Raw genomic sequence first — 16,183 nt, forward strand, 5'->3', positions numbered from 1 at the left:
AATGGGCTGGAGAAAGGATAGGTGTGATAATTCATTTTAATAAGTCAAATTTAAAACTTTTTTTGACTTGCATTGCCTGGGGATCTCATTATTTTATAATTTTTTTATATTGATGAAGTGTAGGATTAGTTATAATTGATAGTTCTGGGCAAAGCATTTAAAAAATCCTCCCAGGATGGTTTCCAGGGACTGGATACGGATGTTTGTGAAGCATAAACCCGTTTTTACTACCTTCCAAAGAATGGTCTAGAGGCTATATAAACCATCATGTTTATTATATCTTTTAAAAAGTTAAGTAAAACTTTTTTTAACCTCATGAAATAAATAGTCACTCTGGCAACATACTACAGCAATAGACACTTGGACCTCTGAGAGTTTTGCTGTAAATATGCTGAAGATTTATATAGCTTGGCAAAAACCACCTTCTTTTCTTCTAGCATCTATAAACACTTTTCTAAAATCCTTTGGAAATGCTACAATATGTCAGGTGCTCAGATGGGGTATAGAAAAACAACAGCTTAGTCAGACGTTGTCATCGCCATGTCCTGGAGCCCCTAGGAAAGCCAATATGGTGAGAAGGTACCTCCCAAGCAGCCATCTCCACAACCTTTTGAGCAGGAAAAACCTTGTTTTTTCCTTTAAGTGGAATGTTCGTTTAGTTAAACTTTCCCTGGACATCTCCCACTTGTTTACTGTGTAGCAGGCACTGATGCCACCATATGTCAGTGATATTGCTAAGAAATGCCGTTCTGCAGGCACAAAGGTGAGGCGCCTGTGTGGCATTAGGTGCGTGTATATGGGAAGGAAGGGAGTACATTGAGAGAAAGTTTCCTGGAAGAGGTGACATTTGAACTGATTTCTTGAAGACAGAACTGGAGTTAACTGGAAAAGAAGGGAAAAGGACACCCCAATCAGAGGGAACAGCTTCGACGAGGTTTGGAAGGGAGAGTGTGTGGTGCAGCTGGAGATGGTAGATAATTTGGTGGAGTAAGGCAGAGGTATGAGGTGTATTGTTGGATGCTGAGGCCAAACAGACAGGATAGAGTTTAGACTCCATCCTGAAGGTGCTAGAAGCTATTGAAGATTTACATAGAGTATTGGCATATACTGGCCTATGTATTTTTAAATTTTAGAGATGGGCTCACTCTGTTGCCCAGTGGAGTGCAGTGGCACAATCGTAGTTCACTACAGCCTTCAACTCCTGGGCTCAGGCGATCCTCCCACCTCAGTCTCTTGAATAGCTGGGACTATAGCCTCGTACCACCACATCTGACTCATTTTTTATTTTTATTTTTTTGTATAAATGGGATCTTGCTATGTTGTCCAGACTAGTCTTGAACTCCTGGACTCAAGCAATGATTCTTCTGCTTCAGCCCCACTAAAGTACTGGGATTACAGGTGTGAGCCACTGTGCATGGCCTGTGACTTAACAGTTTAGAAAAGTCCCTCTCGCCATCCACAGAGGGGGAAAGGGCATTGCAAGTAGTAGCAAGATGATGTCACTGGCTTATGTACTGGTATGACTTTGGGGGCATTGGAGAGGGACTTCTGTCACCCAGATAGTTAATTGGTTTTGTTCCTTGATGGCTGAAATTCCTTAGACTCTTTTTTTTTTTTTTTGAATCGAGAATTCTGGGAAGGTTGAGTGGACTTTTTGGCCACATGTCTGTTTCATCTTCCTGGGGTCTCCCTAATTCCCTTTGGGTAATTATACTGCACTGTTGAATATTGACTTTGTGAGTAACTGTTAAGATCCCCCGAGAGGTTCCTTCAGCCAGCTTCTTCTCCCTGCCCCAGTGTAGCCATTGGGTGGACAGATGGTGTAGGCTCAGCCAGCCTGACACTGTCTGAGAATGGAAGAGACCACTAGAGTGAGTTCTTTCCTGTGGTGGCTCTCTAAAGAGATCTCTTTCTCTATACATTATTCCTGTAGTTGCTTTTTTTCATTTTTTCAACTTTTATTTCAGATTCAGGGAGTATGTGTGCAGCTTTGTTTACATGGGTATATTGCCTGATGCTGAGGTTTGGGGTATGATGGAACCAGTCACCCAGGTAGTGAGCATAAAACCAAATAGGTAGTTTTTCAACCCTTGCCCCCTTTGCTACCTCCCCCACCAGTAGTTCACATTGTTTATTGTTCCTATCTTTATGTACATCTTTACCCAACATTTAGCTCCCACTCACATAAGTGAGAGCATGTGGTATTTGATTTTCAATTTCTGTGTTAATTCTCTTAGGATAATGGCCTTTAGCTGCATTCATGTTGCTGCAAAGGACATGATTTTGTTCTTTTTTATGGTTGTGTAATATTCCATGGTGTATATGTAGCACATTTCCTTTAGCCAGTCCACTGTTGATGGGCAACTAGGTTGATTCTATGTCTTTGCTATTGTGATTAGACCATGAAGAACATACAAATGCATGTTTCTTTTTGGTAGAATGGTTTATTTTCTTGGATATACCAGTAATGATATTGCTGAGTTGAATGGTAGTTCTGTTTTAAGTTGTTTGAGAAATCTCCAATCTGCTTTCCACAATGACTGAACTAACTTAAATTCCCAGCAACAGTGTGTAAATGTTCCCTTTACTCATCAACCTTGCCAGCATTGCTCTGATCATGAGTAATGATGAGTGTTTCTTCATATGCTTGTTGGCCACTTATATGTCTTCTTTTGAGAAGTGTCTGTTAGTGGGGTTATTTGTTCTTTGTTGTTGATTTAAATTCCTTATAGATTCTGGATGTTAGTCTTTTGTCAGATGCATAATTTGCAATTTTTTTCTCCCATTCTGTAGGCTGTCTGTTTACTCTTTGATAGTTTCTTTTACTGTGCAGAATCTCCTTAGTTTAATTAGGTCCCACTAGTCAATTATTTTTGTTAAAATTGCTTTGAGGACTTAGCCACAACTTCTTTGCCAAGGCTGATGTTGAGAAAAGTATTTACTTTAATAAATGCTTTTTAGAAAGAAAACCCATGTTTTCTTCTAGGATTTTTATAGTTTGAGGTCTTACATTTAAGACTTTAATCCATCTTGAGTTAATTTTTGTACATGGTTATAAGTAGGGGTTCAAATTTGTTCTTCCACATATGGTTAGCCAGTTATCTCAGCACCATTTATTGATTAGGGAGTCCTTTCCCCATGGCTTATTTTTGTTGACTTTGTTGAAGATCAGATGGTTGTGGGTATGTGGCTTCAATTCTGCGTTCTCTGTTCTCTTCCATTGGTCCATGTGTCTGTTTTTATACTAGTACCTTGCTGTTTTAGTTACTGTAGCCTTGTAGTATAGCTTAAAGTCAGTAATGTGATGCCTCTAGGTATTTTTTTCTTTCTTTCTTTCTTTTTTTTTTTTGCTTAAGATTGCTTTGGCTTTTCAGGCTCTTTTTTTGGTTCCATATGAATTTTAAAATAGTTTTGTCTAATTCTTTAAAAATGACATTAATAGTTTGATAGGAATATCGTTGAATCTATCTGTAGATTGCTTTGAGTTGTATTACCATTTTAACTATATTGATTATTCCTGTAATTTCAACTGTCAGGTTCCTCAGAAGGACCCTGACTCCTGCCTGTTTCCAGGTGTGGCTTTTCAGGCTTCTCTTTGGTTCTAGGAGCTTCACATAGCCATCTGAAAAAGTTGCATTTGTTTGAGTTAGCTGCAACCGGTTGCTGCTGCTTATGTCGAAAGAACCATAATAGATGTAGGAAACGTCCAGAGGTCTTATACTTCATACCACAGTTTAAAGACTAATCTCCTAGCCTTTCCTACTAGTTTGAAAGGGGTACAAGGAGAGAACATGACGTTATTTTCAGAGAGGGAGCAAGGGATATTCTCAAAGGGGTGGAGGAAACTAAATCCCTGCAGACCAACTGCTGGCCTCCCAGTATTGCTGCAGGCTGGTCTTGCTCCAAGGTCTTTCTAGAGCGGGTCAAATTAGCATCAAATAAGTGGGAGCATTTCCTGTGTACTTACAATTCCAGTTCTTTCTTAGATGGCACTCAGGGCTCTGTCAGTACTTAGTGATAAAAATAACAATAGGCTGGGTGCCATGGCTCAGGCCTGTAATCCCAGCACTTTGGGAGTCTGAGGCAGGTGGATCACGAGGTCAAGAGATAGAAACCATCCTGGCCAACACGGTGAAACCCTGTCTCTACTAAAAATACAAAAATTAGCTGGGCGTGATGGCACATGCCTGTAGTACCAGCTACTCAGGAGGCTGAGGTAGAAGAATCGCTTGAATCTGGGAGGCGGAGGTTTCAGTGAGCCGAGATCGCACCACTGCACTCCAGCCTGGTGACAGAGCCTCTGTCTCAAAAAAACAAAAAAACAAAACAAAACAAAACAAAAATCACAATAGTAAATATTGATATAGCACTTATATAATATGCCAGACACTGTTATAAATGTGATATACATATTAACCCATTTATTTCTTATAATCAAATTTTGATGTAGGTACTATTATTATATTACATCTATCTACCTTTTGCTGTCAGTTATCTATCTATCTATCATCTATTTATCAACAGATGAAGAAATCTCAAGGAATAATTTTAATAATTTAGCTACATTATACAAACAGAAAGTGGTAGTAACAGAATCTGTGCTCTTACTCCTGGATTCAGATCTTAGCTCCACTTCTTTTTGGCTGGACAAGTTATTTAACCTCTGTGGCCTCGGTATCCTCATTTGCAGAATGGGAGTAATAATAGTATTTATTTATCTAGTATTAGGTAGCATAAAGTAAAATGCTTCAAATTGTGCCTAGCACAAAGTAAGCACTATATAAATGTTTTCCAGAAAAGTTATTTTGTAATGGACCTTATAAAGAAGACGGCACATACATACTTTATAGAGATAAGCACATAACAAACTGTGTGACTCTTCTGTTTATCCCTGTGCTTTGTAAATGTTTTGTAGCTCTCCACAGAAAGGGCATGAGGTGATATAAGTCATTGGTATTGTTTATATACTCATTTAGGGAGATAAAGCCAAAATACAGTTGAATTTAAGGACATGAGCCTGGTGTGTTAGGACAGACAACCACCACCCCCTACAGAAGCAAAGAGTACGATGTGCCTCCCCAATATGGGGCTCACTGGAGAGCGGGCGTGGGCTCTGGGGTTGCCACCTCTGCTTTCCATTTAACTATTTGAAACCTCAATTTCCTCATTCATAAGTGGGGAATCATCTTAATGCCTGGTTCTCTGCGTTGATCTTGGGATTAAAAAAGATCATTTGCTTATTCATTACTTTTGGCTGGGCATTAAGGATACAAAAATTAAGAAAAAATAGGCCTGCTTTTGCAGAGCTCACAGTGCAGTGTGGAGACAATGAGTAAATTGTTCTACTGAATTTCAGCAAGTTAAGTACTCTGATGGAGGCAGGTACTGGTGCGTGGGGTGCAGTGGAAGGGAGCCTGATTTTGAGGCAGGGAGAGGTCTGGGGTCTGGGATTGGTTCTGGAGAATATGATAGAGCTGAGTCTTGAAGGACATTCTTAGCAGACCAAACAAGTGCAGAGACCTGGAGTTGTGAGAAGTCAGAGCACTTTCAGGGATTTTCATTAATTGTTTTTTTTGTTTTTTGCTGGGGGATGGAATCTCGCTCTGTCACCCAGGCTGGAGTGCAGTGGCACGATTTTGGCTCGCTGCAACCTCTGCCTCCCAGGTTCAAGCGATTTTCCTGCCTTAGTCTCCTGAATAGCTGTGACTACGGGCATGTGCCACCATGCCCGGCTAATTTTTGTATTTTTAGTAGAGACAGGGTTTCACCATGTTGGCCAGGCTGGTTTCGAACTCCTGACCTCAGGTGATCCTCCTGTCTTGGTCCCCCAAAGTGCTGGGATTACAGGCATGAGCCACCATGTCTGACTGTTTTTCACTAATTCTTTATTGTTCTAGAGTTTCAGTTCGGTTGTGACAGGAAAGGCTAATGGATAAGGAATAATAATAATAATAACAATTTATAATAGCTACCATTTAATTGAACATTTCTATATCCCAAGCACAGAGTGTTTTATTTGTATTATCTCATTTTTAATCCTCATAACTTCTCTGTGGTATCTGATATTTAGTATCCATGCCATACAAATAAGGAAACTAAAGCTCAAAGAACCTAAATGACTGACCCAAGGTCACACAGCTAGTGAGCGCGGAAGCCAGGATACCAACTCAAGCATTCTGGATCCAGAGTTTACCCTGAAGGCCAAAAGAGCCATGTGGGGACTTTAAGTATGGTGAGTAGCGTATAACTTAATCCAATGTGCATGGTAAGGGTAACTTCAGCTGAGTGTGAAGGAAGAATTTGAGGGTAGGGAATGGAAATAGGCCTAAGGCACGGGGGACAGTTAGGTGTCTGTTGTGGTGAACCAGTGGAAAAATACCGAGTGTCTGGATTAAAGGAGGAGGGATAGAAAAAAAAAATCGATTTGAGAGGCAATGGGGATGTGTATTTGCTCACCCTCAGTGCTGGCTGGCTGCCAGCAGGCCTGCGTGGCAGGAAAAAGGAGGGGCCTAGGGTGACCTCCAGGTGTCTGGCCTGAGTAAGTGGGTGTGAAGGGAGTAGAGGATGAAGGGAAAGTGTGGATGTGCTTATTGTAAGGCCCCAATGGGACATTCAGAAGGACACATCTGGTAGGCAGCTCTGTGAGTCTGGAATGCAGGATGGAGACTGGGCTGGAGATGCACATCTGGACTCCACTGTCAGATGACATTGGCCAATGAGAAGAGCAGAGGCACAGGGAGGAGGCCATGGTGGTAGGTGGGGCCGGGTGGAAGATGACACAAAGCTGGAGGCTGCAGATTGTATCCAGGCTGCAGGTGTCTTCAGCTTGGTTGATGATATTAAAACTTGAAGAACCATAGTTGCCAACATTTAAAAAATTGGTTTTTTATAAAAATAAAATTTATAGGTATTCTTCACAAATTGAGTGATCTGGCCACCTGATAAGGGACAACAGTTGGCTAGTGCCCTCCTTCAGCAGGACCTGTGCTCCCTGGTAGTTACAGTGGCCAGGTGTCCTCCTCCTCTCATTTTGGGCCCCTGCCTTGCTCCTGCAGGCATTTTATCAATATTTTGTGAGCCCAGATTTAAAATTTGGGAAGAGGACACAGAGTTTCATAAAAACTAAACATGAGTAGTCAGACAAGTGGGAGAGAATACAGCAAATGGTGTTAGTGAATTGCAGAAGCAGGGGAGGTCAGTAGGACAAATGCTATGGACAGATGCAGATATGCAGATTGGGAAGTGTCCTTTGGGTTTGGTCACCTGGAATTGCCCTTTGCAAAAATGCTTAAAAATGGGGTATTAGGTCAAGAATTGTAGAGTAAAAGGAAGGATGAATGTAGAAAATAATTTCAAGAAGCTGCGTTAGAGGAATTTGAGATTGGGAGACTTTAATGTGTGTGTGTGTGTGTGTGTGTGTGTGTGTGTGTGTGTCTGTTTTAATGTGAGTGCTTTGAGTATGTCTATATAAGGATGTATTTAATATAAAATAGTACTTTATTTGTCCTTGACTTACATTTGATAAGAACTACAAAAAGTCTAGTCTTAACTTTGGTTGATAGATTATTCTATAATTGGTGGTTTTTATGAAAACAAAGCTCTCCAGGTTACAGGATGGGGTAAAGTGTATTTTATACGTCTATGCAAAGACAGCCTTGCCTCTTTAGATCTTTACTAGTGTTAAATGCATTTTTACTAGTTGAATATATAAGCAGCCATGCCTTAAGATGGGTAATTTTACATTTTAACAACTGTAGATTAAGTCGAGCAGTGTTAATGTGATTTGCCACCTACAGTTACTCATGAGTATGTACACTGTCCATTTCCTTTTAATATTAGCCAGGTAGAATCTGTATGATGATCTTATCAGCCAGCATCACTTCTGTTACAATCTGGGTTAGTATGCTTTTGTTGATTTTATGCCACATCCCCAATTTTTCCATTTACTTTTTGGTATTTGTTTTATGATATAATTTGATCCAGCCAATAACTTGTATGTGTGTGTATGTTAGAACTTATCTATCTTGTCTTTAATAAAAACTCTCCTAATTAAGGAAAAAAATGTACCTGCCATCTGCAGTGGTTGATAAATAAGCTACTTGTCTTCTGTGGTGACCACCATTTTAAAAGCACGTTTGTTGTGATTTCTTTTCTCTCAGCTAATGCAGTGGGCAAGAGAGACTTTAAAATTTGATACAGAATGGAAGCAGCCAGTAGCTAAGCTATTGGCAAATGTCAACCAACTCATTAATTCAGCAAAAAAAATTTTAAAAAAATTATTATATTTTAAGTTCTAGGGTACATGTGCACAACATGCAGGTTTGTTACATTTGTATACATGTGCCATGTTGCTGTGCTGTACTCATTAACTCGTCACTTACATTAGGTATATCTCCTAATGCTATCCCTCCCCCAGATCCCCACCCCACGACAGGCCCTAGTGTGTGATGTTCCCCTTCCTGTGCCCAAGTGTTCTCATTGTTCAGTTCCCACCTGTGAGTGAGAACATGCGGTGTTTGGTTTTCTGTCCTTGTGATAGTTTCAGCAAATACATTGTTAAGAATTTAACATGTGTCAGATGAAGTTCTAGGGACTGGGAATGCAGTGATATGTAAGACAGATGCAAATCCCTGCACTAAGGGAGCTCATATTGGACTGGAGAAGCAAACAGTAAATAAGATAATGAAATTAAAAAGTATATGTCTAAGTATATTTTTGAAAGTGATAAATGCTATGGATTAAAAATAAAGCAAGGAAGGGGATTGAACTTTTAGGGGGTTATTGACATTTTAGATAGGCTAACCGAGGAAGGTGTTGTTGAGAAGATATCATTTGAGTGAAGACTTGAGGGAAGTGAGGAGGCAAGCCATGCAGTCTCACCTGGAGAAAGAGCATTCCCGGCAGAGGGATCAGCCACTGCAGAGGCCCTGAGTTAAGATGTGCCTCACTTGACAGGATAAGCATTAGCAAGGAGACCAGGATGCCAGATGGGAATGATAGAGGATAAGAGGAATCTGAAGTAAGATTAGACAAATGAAGTTAGGGGAGGGTGGATGGTGGCCACTTTGACTCTGAGTAGGATGGAAGCCACTGGAGGGTTGAACATAGGAGTGACATGATGTGATGCACATTTTAACAGGATCTCTAGCTAAAGGATTCTTTTATTTATTTATTTATTTATTTTTATTTTTTTTGAGATGGAGTCTTGCTCTGTCGCCCAGGCTGGGGTGCAGTGGCCGGATCTCAGCTCACTGCAAGCTCCGCCTCCCGGGTTTATGCCATTTTCCTGCCTCAGCCTCCCGAGTAGCTGGGACTACAGGCGCCCGCCACCTCGCCCGGCTAGTTTTTTGTATTTTTTAGTAGAGATGGGGTTTCACCGTGTTAGCCAGGATGGTCTCGATCTCCTGACCTCGTGATCCGCCTGTCTCGGCCTCCCAAAGTGCTGGGATTACGAGCTTGAGCCACCGCGCCCGGCCAAGGATTCTTAATCCTTCCTTTTGCCATGAACTTCTTTGGGAGTCTGAGAAGCCTATGGACCCCTTTTCAGAATAGCGCATTTAAATACAAAAGATGAAACCTACAGGATGTAAAGGAATCCAGTTATGTTGAAATGCAATTACCAAAATAGTAAAAGCAATTTATGAGTTAGCAATATATGTGCTTATTAATTCATTAATTAAAATCTAGCAGTAGGGCCATTAACTACTGTGATTCTAAAGTAATAATGAGTATAAATGGTATTTTGAGATCTCTGCAACAACTCTGATAGGATATTAAGTTATTCACACTTCTGTTGGTGTGAAGTTATTGGCACTGGTAATATACACTACCCCGGGCCGATACCTGCATTCTTAATGGAAGGAATTGCTAAAATTTTAGTTAGAGATTGGTGAAAATAAATATTTTTTTTTCTGTCTAAATTCAAGGACCTCCTGCATTTCAACACAGACCCCCTACTCTGACTCTTAAGTGAACAGATTAAATGGAATACAAAAGAGGAGTGGGATGAAGTAATGGAATATTGCTGTTTCTGTTGTTGTCTGCATGTCAGTTGGCACTACTGGAATTCACTGCTTGCCATTTCAGATCACTGGGATTCCTGGTAGATTGGCACACCCAGTGGAAGTGTCAACTTTTTTTTTTTTTTTTTTAGAGGTTCTAGGAAGAGCAGTAACTCCAAGAGGACTTTATAGTCTCGGATCGGTTCCTTGTGGCTAAATCTTTCAGGAGGCCTGGGGTATGGTCCTTTTGTAGCCACAGATTCTCTGTATGGCCACAGACAATCAATCCATTCTCCTCTCCCAGAGACATCTCTTACTTTGGTATTCCTAGTTCACAAAAATGTAGATAGTACAGGCAGAGTTCTTCATATTTTAAAAGAAATAATCTGTATAAATAGCTCTAAGTCATAGGCTACCTCCTATAGCCCAAGTCTACCATTTTCTGCTCTCTGTCCATACCATGAACTTTCCTGCCATCATGCTTTTGTATGTGTTCTTTCCTCTCCTTGGAGAAGAACCTTCTTACCCTTACCTGGCTCCTTTACCTTGTTCATACCTGACTCGCTCTTCAAGGGTTAGCTCCAAATGCTACCTATTCATGTAGCTATCCCCACTTCCTTATCTCGAGGGACTCTACCTCTTCTGAACTTCCTCAATAACGTCTCTGTACCTTTTCCCATGCCTGACATACTACTGCACCTTGTATTACAGTTATTTATTTACCCATTTACCCTCCTTGTTCTTCTCAGCTCCTATAAGCTTCGAGGGCAAGATCCATGTTATCTTTTGTCCTTGGTAGTTCCCAGGATACTGCCCATCATAAAGCAGCCATGAATGAACAGCAGCATCTCAGGATAGTGGAGGGCTTTGGCTGGGGGCTGGGGACCCTTTCTCACGTGAATCGGTATGTTCATTCGATATCTCTCTCATTCCCCTTTTCCCCTGCCCAAATGCTGACTGGAGCTGCTTATGACCTTTTATTTTTCTATGTAGAAATAACTATTTTCATAAATATTTTATAATACCTATTTGTTTAAAGTGAGAAATATACATAATGTTGAAAGGTAGAGAGTAGAAAGTGAAAATCACTCCAAATTCCATCATCCAGAGACAATGAATTTAACATTTTGGTATATATTCTTATTTACTCTAAAAAGACGTAGTTTACAAAGATATAATCATGCTATATATTGCACCATAATTATTTCTCTTTTATACTTAGCATATTGTGACTTTGTAATGGTTTTAAAGGCAGTAGAGCTATAGTAGCTAAGAGAATGGCTTTGAAGCATTATTGTTTGGGTTCAAATTATAGAGTTGTCACTTAATAGCTGTTGACTGCCTAAAATCAGTTAACTTCTCTACCAGTTTCTCCGTCTGCAAAATGAATGCAATAAAAACACCACTTGTCTGAGTGCTGCGAGGATTAAATGGATTTAGACATGTAAAAAGCACAGGGCCAGACTTAGTATAAGGAAGCTTTAACTTCTGTAACTTTTATTATTTCAGCATTTTTAATGGCTACAGAGTATTCATTGCATGGCTACCCCCGGTCTATTTAATCATTCCTCTGTTGATGGATGTGCAGGTTGTCTTTGACATTTCACTCTTACAAATAATTAATGATGCAGTGAACAACCTTGTACACGCATCTTTCAACGCTTGTCTGATTTATTTCTTCAGGATACATTCCAAAATGCGAAACCCTGGGATTTTGTGATACACATTGGTATGATGTCCTCCAGAAAGGTTTCTTTAAGAAGTTTTCACTGCTATCATTGTACGATACTTTCCTGCTCACTCCAAAGCTGCTTGCTTTCAGTTCCTCTTTATCTGCCTGTGTGAGTGCAGTCGTTTGATGCATTCAAACGGGACAGCCCTAGCCTCTGTCTCCAGCTAGCCATGCAGTAGGGAGATGACTACAAGGTGGATGGAGCCAGTGCAGTTCCTTTCTGGGGCCAGGAGCAGTTGCATGGACCACTCAGAGTGACCCTAGAGCCTTGTCAACACTCAGTGGCTGTGTGGTGCCTCCTTCTGTGAGGTGCACACCCTTCCCCAGGGAAGCTCCTGGTCTGCCTGTCTCTCCTTTCCTTTCTCTAGATTTTCTTGTGGAGGTGACACAGCTGCATCCCTGCTGCCTCCCCTCCATTCCCCAGGGGGAGGTTGTCTAGAAACATAGGGCAAGAGGAAAGGAAGGTGGTGTTTAGTTACCCATGCGTCAAGTCTTGGGATTTCTGCAGTTGGTATGGCATTTACTCACTCTGAATGACCAAGAAAAATATAATTTATACTAACCTTTCAAAAGTCATTTAGAGACTTTGCTTTAGAAAGCACTTACTGGTTTGTCCCTGAATATATTAGACCCTGAGAAGTTTTCATTTTCTTTTAGGGACAGATTTTAAAAAATCATGTTAATTCAAGGATTTGCTATATTAAGGTACTTCTTGAAATTTGACAGAGTTAAATTTGGACAGAGTGAGTAGTGGAGGGATATTCTTAGTAATGCCCTGTCTGAATCAACTGGAAGATGTTTGATTCTGATTGCTTTGGATTATAGGATTTAAATATCAGTACAATTTTTTTTCTAGCACGCTAAATCCAATTATGGCAGTATGATTATGATATTTTAATTTTATTTAAGCAAAACACTGGGTGACAATTTTCATTAGTTAAGCCAGATAGAGAGAAGTAGGGTTGAGTTTCACCTTTTGTTACTATTCATATAATTTTATTGCTTTCAGATTTTATTAAAAGTGAGTCTGTGGTTGATGAGTGGTAGCAAGACTACAAAACTGACATGAATTTGCATTTTTTTCCAGGGACACCAATTAGTCTCCACAAGGTTGGAGCTTTGGTTAGGAGTGGGCGTATTCAGCAGGAGCAGCACTACCTGCAGAGAGCTGCAGCAGGCGAGAGATCTGAAACTAGATTAGTGCATGTGCACAGTATATCATTCTGGCACTGAAAATGTTGGAAAATTTAAGACAGACTCACTAACCTTTAGACTCAAATTGCATGAAGCAAGGTTTGAGTTTCAACAAAAGGTTAAACTTGCTTTTATCTTTCTTCATTTTTAAAGTTTTGGTTGTATGACACTGGAAATGCCATGACTGAATTCTGAAAGAACAAGTGTTGGGAGGGTATCCCCAGCCCCTGTCAGCAGGTGAAGTATTAGTACAATTTGTCATTCCAAACCTTCTGACCTTCCAGCTCCCAAACAGCTGCCTGGGGTTCTTTTACTCTACTTGTAGAGCACTGGTTCTCAAGTGGGGATGACTTTGATCCCCAAGGGATATTGGCAGTATCTGGAGACATTTTTGGTTGTCACAGCATTGTGATGGGTAGGTGGTGTATAACTGGCCTCTAGTAGATGGGGGCTAGGGATGCTGCTAAACACTCTACAGTGCATGGGACAGCCCCCACAAGAGAATTACCTGACCCCACCAATAGTGCTGAGGCTGAGACATCCTGCCATAGAAGTTTTCAAGGTCAGGATATCTCCAGATAAGCCAGCCGGCTGCCAGGAGGGTACTCACAGGTCCCATTTTCCAGGTAAGATTATCACAGGTTGGAGTCAGCTATCTCTTAACCTTGCAACTTCAGCATTTCACTCTCAGGTGTCCCAGAGCTGATCAAACTGTAGGAGGTTGACTTGCATAGAAACTCACAGGAAACTGCATAAATACACCTCTTGCTGTCTTACTAAGTTCCAGTACAGTCATAGACAGAACTAGCAGAGTAGACACCTGTGTTGTCCGTATAGCTCATTTGCTCTTGATAGCAAGGTGTGTGGGAGCCCAGATCAGCAGGAGATGCCTCAGGGAGCCTGGAGTCAGAACAAAGGGAAGTCTTTGGGGATTATAAAGATACCTGAAACTCTGAGGTCTTGAAACTCAAGACCCTACTCGAGATGTCCCACCATTTGAGTTGGACGTGCTGAGTCTTCAGGATGAGACTCTTCTGTTTTCACCACTGCTGGGATGGGTCTTGGGAACCTACCTCAGTCTTTCCCATTTTCCTTCTCTGCTTCTACTACTTACCAGCTGCCTTTCATTATCCATATTTATTCTTTTCATTAATTTAGTCTTATTGGCTCAGGGAAGAGGAATTGGTTCAAAAAATGTATTATGCACTACTCTGTGACAGGGATAATTAATATGAAGATTGATATTAGGATACTGTCCCTAACTGGAGGCTTTCTCCCAGTGTAGTGGGTGGTACTGGTGTGACAACATTTCAGAAGATTATGGCCAGAACAGTGATGGGGCCACACAGGATTCTGTGCAAGTACAGAGGACACAGACTTATGGTGCAGTGTCACTTGGAGTGTCTGCTTTGATCTATCAGGCACTGATTTTGTGGTTTTTGGAGAGCAACCTTATTCCTGTGATTCTGAGACCTGGGAGAAGGGTGCAGGGAGTCATTCTCACTCATGTGGACTGTCTGCTGTCCATTTGCTTTTCCTTGGGTTCTGTTCCACGATTGGGTGTCGGGTGTCTGGAAGACGAAAGAGTCCAATATGCCACTTAGTCATTACGTTTTCCCTCTCAATAACAGAGGCAGTCACTTGTTCACTTTTGAATGCTGTAGTCAACCCACCAGGAAATATAGCCACCCTGGAGGGAAGTACAAGGATGATGCAGAGAGTTTTGTGAAGAAAGGAGGGAATTCTGCAGAAGGTGGCAATACTTGAGTGAGCTTAGTGTGTTTTCCAGGATCAGGCTGAATCACTCAGGAAAGTCAGAAATCTATTAAGTGCTAAGTCACAAACAATGCTCTTTTCTTTTGAACAAGCCAACAAGGATTGGGCTGGTAGGAACACAGAGAAATGGAAACACTGGATGGGATTGTTAGGCAGGAATGGGAGGATATGTTGGATGCACACATTTTTCTTCCCCATTGCCTGCTGGCTTGGGTCATGTTCTGCCCACTCCCCGCAATCCCTGCTTGACCTTCCCCGACAACTAAGAGAGATCTTGATTTTCCACACTAACTGATCTCAGGCAGAGCCACCTGAGTTTCACTCCTGGCTGTGGTGCACCTCAGGTGTAGGACTTTGGACAGGTCACTTCTCTGAGCCTCAATGTCCCACCTATTAAATGGGAATAATACCACTTATCATGGCTGAGGGCAGAGGAGATGTGTATAAAACTCCTAAAAAGATACTTGGCTTCCTGTGGGTCTCAGAAGATGCTAGTTATAATTTTATATTGAGAAGTCACACTTAGAATGTGAATGCTCTTAGAGGGGTGCTAATTTACATAAATTCATAACAAGAGATATTGTCTGGTGTTACATCTTGTCTAAAAGTCCAGTTTTTTTTGGATCGGAATCATGGTGATGGAAAATGGGGCAAGGCACAGGAATTCTGAGTTTTGCAGGGAGGGGGAGAGAAAGGGACAGCCTGGGATGTCATTTATTCATTAGACATAGACTAAAGGCCCATTAGGTACTAGTGCTATAAAAAGGATACACTTGGCTAACTTCTCAGTCTGTCCCTGGACCAGCCCTGACCTTCCTGTGGTAAGCCAGTGCAATGAACTTTAGGTAGTGCTTGGGGATTCTTAGAAATGCTGCATAGCCTAATTATTTGGTTATTTTTTCTTTAGTAATTAATATAGTGATTTATTAATTACCTCTCAGCCAGATTAATCCTACCTTCCCTTAAAATGTGCTACAGTTGGAAAGGCATCTGATAGGGAAAGGAAGACTATGTGTGTGCTATATCCTTTTACCAAGGTTCAGCAGCAGTTGTGTGTTTCATTGGAATGCAGAGAACTGAGGGTGACCCAAGGACATGCTACTGAGAGGGCATGAAGGAGGAGGAGGGAGAAAGGAGGAGGAGGAGGAAGGGGAGGAGGAGGAAAGCATGGAGGAGGAAGGAGGAGGAGTTTAGCACCTGAATTGATTTTACTTACCCTGTTGAGATTTCTCTACCTCCTCTGCTAAGTGTAGCATCTTATAAGTTCAGTTTGGGTGGAGTTGCATTTTGCTTCTGGATCTTTCTTCAGTATCATCTCTGTTGGCGGTGGGAATTTACCCCTCTGCAAAGTCCAGATGTGCTGAAGGATTGCTCTGCTGTTGTTGGGACAACTTGGAAACTGTGTTCCTGCTTCATTCCCCCTCCATTGCCCCTTGATGTTGTTAGGATGCTATTCACTTGTTTATTTGGTTTTGGGCCT

At 41.3% G+C, this 16,183-nt stretch overlaps 1 protein-coding gene across 3 annotated transcripts in view; it reads left to right on the forward strand.

Annotated features, from left to right (window-relative positions):
• Nucleotides 1-16,183, forward strand: part of LOC105479898 (potassium voltage-gated channel modifier subfamily S member 3) — a 56,817-nt gene that overhangs the window by 24,618 nt on the left and 16,016 nt on the right. The window lies entirely within an intron of this gene.

This window comes from Macaca nemestrina, chromosome 13 (assembly GCF_043159975.1).
Source record: "Macaca nemestrina isolate mMacNem1 chromosome 13, mMacNem.hap1, whole genome shotgun sequence".
In the NCBI taxonomy this organism is placed as follows: domain Eukaryota; kingdom Metazoa; phylum Chordata; class Mammalia; order Primates; family Cercopithecidae; genus Macaca; species Macaca nemestrina.